Source organism: Suricata suricatta, chromosome 9 (genome assembly GCF_006229205.1).
Source record: "Suricata suricatta isolate VVHF042 chromosome 9, meerkat_22Aug2017_6uvM2_HiC, whole genome shotgun sequence".
In the NCBI taxonomy this organism is placed as follows: Eukaryota; Metazoa; Chordata; class Mammalia; order Carnivora; family Herpestidae; genus Suricata; species Suricata suricatta.
The window spans coordinates 102611802-102617801 of record NC_043708.1 but is presented as its reverse complement, the minus strand read 5'-3'; positions in this window follow the sequence as shown (position 1 = coordinate 102617801).

Sequence of the window (6000 nt, the reverse complement as noted above, 5' to 3'; positions counted from 1 at the left end):
TCCCTCTCCTTTCCTACCCTGGCCAGGAGCCGGGGGCACAGGACAGTGAGGAAGCCTCAGAAGAGCCACTTCTGCGGCGAGTGCCTGAGGAAATCCAGCCACCTCTCCCGGCGACCCCTCTGCTGGGCGGGCCAGGTCCACCCCAGCCCCCAGGCCTGCTGGCTGCCCTGTTGCAGAACTTTGGGCCTAAGGAGACTGAGGGCTCTACCCTCTGCCCGGGGCCTGGGCTTTGGCTGAAGCTCCTCAGGCAGGGGCTGGGCTGCTCCCTGGGGAGACCCTGTTCTCTCCTCCTGTGTCCAAGACCAGCCTAACTCTGGGATATGCGGCTGAGGGGTGGCCTGCAGGGGTCCCTGTGAGAAGATGTGCTGCTCCCCACTTGCTCTCCCTGAGGGGCATGGCTCTCCAGCCGTTTTCTTCCTCCGGGCCAGGCCGTGGAGCCGTCTGCGGATGAAGAAAGCAGCCTTCTCTCCCCCCACCAGGCCCCTGAGCGTCCTCTCCCTCCTGGCTCGGGGCACTGCCTGTTAAGTCTGTAGTGACAGTTGCCCTTTACCCCAACGTGCAGTGACGGGTGAGGGGAGCAGGGCCACCTCCGCCTACCAACCCCACTCTTGGTTCAGGGCCTGTGTCTGGGAGGGGAGCCACGAGCCGGGGTCCCTCTGGAGTGGACCTGGCCTGGCCAGCAGAGGGGTCACCGGGACGAGTTTGTGGAGCTCCGGCATGGGACAGGGCTGGTGGCTCAGAGGCATCTGTCTGTGAGCAGGCGGGCTTGGAGAGGCGCAGGGCAAACCTGCAGGACCCCCCACCTGCCTTTTCAAAGTGCTTTTCCCTCTACTCTGTCAGGGGATTTCAGGTATCCATGGGATCGCATGTTCGAGGAAATGGGCAGTGTGTGCTCTGGCTCATCAAAGTAGCAGTTGTACCTGTAATGAGCCCCCAGGACGGTGCTTTCCTATCCGAGCAAGTGGTTCTCAGCCGCGGATGGAGTGAAACACCAAGAGCTTTTAAAAAACTCTGATGTCCAGGCTGCACCCTTATCCTTGAATCAGTGTCTCTGCTGGGCACGGACTGGGCGTGTTTTAAAGCCCCTGCAGGACCCGAATGTGCAGCATGCAAGCCTCACAAGGACCCTGAGAGACAGACACTGTCATTTTCCTCACTGTGCAGAGGGGCCAGTAGGCCTCAGCGAGGTAAAGGCACTGGCAGGGGTGGGCCTGGAGCCCCACATAGAACCAAGAAGGTGTCCCCTGCTTGCCGTGGGCCCAGGCTTCCTGTGGGAGCATGAGGCCTCAGCTGGCCAGGAGCTTGTCTCCTTTGGCCGGGAAGACATTTCTGCCACCTCTTTCTCAGAGCACTGGGCTGGGGCTCCTCTGAGTCCAGAATGCAGTGGGTCACCTTCACTCACCAGCCCTGGGTTCCTCTCACTGGAAAGGCGTGCCCTTTGGTGAGGGGGAGGATGCATTTTTGAGGTGAAATGTTGTATATCAGCCAGGAATGGAAAATATTAAAAGCCCACTGGCGCCAACAAGGTTCACACCAGGGCCAGAAAGTCCAGAAAAGAGGAGGAACGCTCCCTGTGCTAAGGGCCCTAAAACTGGTGGGATCAGCCGAGCACCCACACCCTATATCCCAGGCTGTCTCCATTTTCACAGTTAGAGCAGGCCTTTCCTGGACCAGAGGAAGGTCCTGGGGTGGTGACCCCAAGGAGAGAGAAAGCCCCATGGGTGTATTAGGTTTGTTTTACCTCACACTCCAAAGGGGGTGGTTGCATAGGGGTATGGGGCCTTTGAGGATGGAATGTCCTGCTAGGAGCATGTGAGGTGAGGTCACCCCAGTCCACACACAGGTTCTGAGCATTCCAGATGCTGGGATGCCAACGGAATGAGACCCGGTTCCTATCCTCTAGAGATTTCACTACAGAGATGGGGCAAGCAAGAAAACAGCATTGGTAGAATGTGATGAATGTTCTACTGGAAAAGTGCTCAGGGCACAGGGCTTGTAGAAAACACCAGAGGGGCTGTTAGCCCAGTGTGGGGCTATGAGGGGAGGTTCTTGGAGGAGGTGGTACCTGGCTGATTCTTGCTATAAATAGATACTGTGAGAATGTGCACAAAGAAGGTGAGTGGGTACATGCCCTTAGGAGCCTATCTCTGGGGGGTTGGAAAAAGAGATACAAGCAAATAGACTCATTCTCCCCCTGGAGACCCTTGCCATCTCTCCCTTTCCCATGGCTCATCACAAACACACTTGTAGTCACAATTACACACAAACACACACATGTGCACAAGGTAGTGGAGAACGTTCTAGAATTCTTCTGAGAGAGTTGTTCCTGTAAAAGAAAGGTCTCACTGGGAACTCGAGGTAGAAGATGAGGCCTCCAGTGGCCAGATGTCTGCAGTGATGGGGTTCAGAGGCTGGGGGAGCTGCTCCCCTGAAACCAGGGAGAAGAGTCTGGAGGGAGATGGAAGGAAGGAGCTTTAGAGTCCATTGGATCCTCTCATTTTACTGTGGAGGAATCTAAGGTCCAGAGAGGGAGATGAAATGCCTCAAGTTACACCGCACTTGGGGATCAGAGCTGAGTACGTGCATGTACCCATCACAACACACCCAGTCAGGTTTGCACGCTCCCAGATGGCCACTGTCACTACAGGCACACAGAGTTATGCACACAGCTTTCCCACAGCAGGCGATGCCCCCTGAGTTGCTGCCATTTACATTTCAGGCTGCTCTGATCTCTCATTAGGCTAGAGCAGGTGGGTCATGTCTGCCTGCACCCTTTCCCACATCCACTCCAGCCATCATACATCATGAAACCCATAGTGGGAAGTAGTGCATTTAGGAACCTGGAGTCATGTTATCTATGGGTCTGCTCTAAGTATTCCCTGGAAGGTCCATCAAGCAGACAGGTTCACCCGAGAACTGACTCAGCTGCCCAGGCATCAAGGGTCACAGCTGGACCTGCATCCCCAAAGGAGGAAGACTCAGTGTCTCAAGGCAGAGCCAGAGGCCTCACCTGACCCAGAAGTGGGACTGCAGTCCCCTAGTTTATTTTTTAAGTAATCTCTACGCCCAACGTGGGGCTCAAACTCACGGCTCCTGAGACAAGAGCCTCATGTCCTAACTGACTGAGCCAGCCAGGCGCCCCAGCAGAAGACTTATATATCTTGCCCAATGTACTTTCTCCCTCACTGATTATGATCAGGCTAAAATGCAACTTTGACGGGTGAAAGCAACCAGAATGATAAAGGCAGCTGATGCCTTCTCAAGGCATTCTCTCTGTTTGACAGAAGCTAGTTGAGTGCAGAGGATTCAAAACCTCTCTGACCAAGGAGCCTCCGGGGTATATGAGTGTCATCAGAGAAGAGACACAGTTCTGGACCTAGATTGTGCTTGACAGTCATAGCAATCTCCTGGTGCAGGTCTCAGCAGACTCGTCTAAGTCCTGGGGAGAGCAGGGGGGCTGTAAGTTCAAGCTAAAAGAGCTGTTCAATTGAAAAGTCTGTGTCTCATTCAGGCATAAGCAGCCCTCTTTTCGGATCAAGTTCAGAGGGGCATTCATCCCTGCTATGCTACTGACTTTTGTGTAAGGAAGCTCGTGAGTGCTGGTGTCAATGCCTCAAAGAGCCATAGTTGTTAAAAACCCAGATAGGGGTTGGTCAAGAGAAAGGAAAATCTTTTCAACAAACAGTACTGGAACAATTGGACATTCATATACAAAAAAATGAAACGACCTACACTTTGTACTATTTGTAAAAACTAGTTAAAAACGAACCACAGGTAAAATCCCAAATGGAAAAACTCCTAGAGAAAACATAGGAGGAAATCTTGTGACTGTAGGTTAGGCAAAAATTTCTTAGATCCAACACCAAAAGCACCATTCATAAAATTAAAAAATTGATAAATTGAACTTCGTCAAAACTGAGAACTCTGCTCTTTAAAGACACTGTTAAGAAAATGAAAAGCAAGCCACATATTGGGAAAAAAATTCAAGATACATATTTGATAAGAGACTTAAATCCAGAATATATAGTCAATACGGTTTACCCCACTATCTGAAAGAGGAGCAGTCCCATAAAAACTTTCCTAAGCTGAAATGGTGTAAAATGAAGAAGCAACTATGATTAATTTGTATGGAAAAAGATTTGAGCCTTCCCAAACCAAAAAATTATCTCTCTGAGGCTTTTCTGATACCTTGGTAGCAGAGGCACAAAATAAATCGAGATAAACCCTAGTTCCCAGGGAAGGAGCTTGGCGGCACCCCCTCACTGCTCGGGTGCCCCACCTCTGTGATGGCTCCCTACTAAACAGACGCTGAAAATTATTTTTGCTTTCATTGCTATTTTTTTTTTGTAAAATTGAATATCGTCTTCAGATTTCATTTGGCTAGTGAAAACAAGCACTACTGCAGGTTTTTTTTTTTTTTTTACAAAAGTGAAGTGTAAGGTGAATTTTCGAGAAGCTGGGGATATCTTTAATAAGACAACAATCCAGTTATAACACAGGAAAATATTTGAATGGGCGTTTCACCAAAGAAGACCTATGCATGACAAATAAGGATATAAAAAGATACTCACCACAGAAAGGCAAATTAAAACTACAATGAAATCACACTACACGTCCTATTAGAAGGGCTAACAGCAAACATGGAACTCTGATACTATCAAGCGCTGGTGAGAATACAGGGTAACTGGACTCTCCTACATTGCTGGTGGGAACGGAAATGGTACAATCACTCTGGAAAACAGTTTGGCAGTTTCTTATAAGATTAAACATACACTTATCTTATAACCCAGCAATCCCACTCTTAGTATTTACCCCCCAAAAATGAGAATGTATACATACACATCTGTACATTGGGGTGCCTGTATGGCTCAGTCTGTTAAGAGTCCAACCCTTGATTTCATGGTTTCATAGTTTGTGAGATAGAGCCCCAGGTTGGGCTCTGTGCTCAGAGCCTGGAGCCTGTTTCAGATTCTGTGTCTCCCTCTCTCTCTGTGCCTACCCCATTCACAGTTTATCTGTCTCTCTCAAAAATGAATGAACATTAAAAAATGACAAGCAAATAAAATGTGAAAGCAACTGTTTAAAAAAATATGTACACAAATATTTATAGCTAAAATGTAACTGCTAACAAGTGGACACACCCAGGCATTCTTCAAGTAGTGAATGGATAGATAAACCACCTATAGCCATACAATGGAATACTACTTGGCAATAAAAAGGAATGAGCTATTGGCACATTCAGCAACATGGATGAGTACACTAAGTGAAAGAAAGAAAACTTAAAAAGCTCATATCAAAGGATTCTACTTATAGGACATTCTGGAAAAGACAAAACCACAGGGACAGAAAACAAACTAGTGGTTGTCAGCAGCTGAAGATGGAGAGAGGGGTTCACCTCAAAGTGAACTTCTGAGGTGATGGAAACATTTTATATCTTGATATGATGGTTACCTGATCGCTTGCATTTGGCAAAAAATCACAGAATTGTGTATCCAAAATGGTGAGCTTTACAGTATGAAAATTATGTCTCAATTTTTTAAATGTTTATTTATTTTTGAGAGAGGGAGAGAGAGAACATGGGCAGGGGAAGGGGAAAGAGAGAGACAGAGGATCGAAAGCAGGCTCTGTGCTGACAGCAGAGATATCAAAGCAGGGCTGGAACCCACAAACCATAGGATCATGACCTAAATTGAAGTCAGACACTCAACCGACTGAGCCACCCAGGAGCCCCTGTTTCAATTTTTTAAAATGTGGAGTGGGATTCAAATTTCTTCTTCCCTTATTTTGCCTTCCCTGTCACTGACCAACATCCTGTCCTCAGAGCTCTTGTTCTCCTGAGGGGAAAGTGTCCCAATTCAGCTGCCCTGCATGCTACTTGCCTTCTGGGAACATAAGGCCAGCCCATGAAAAATGGTCTCTGGGGGCCCATGTGTCTGTCTCTCTCCTTCTGTCCCACCCTGTTTGGCTAAGGCTGTTCACCAAAGCCTTTCTAACCTCCAT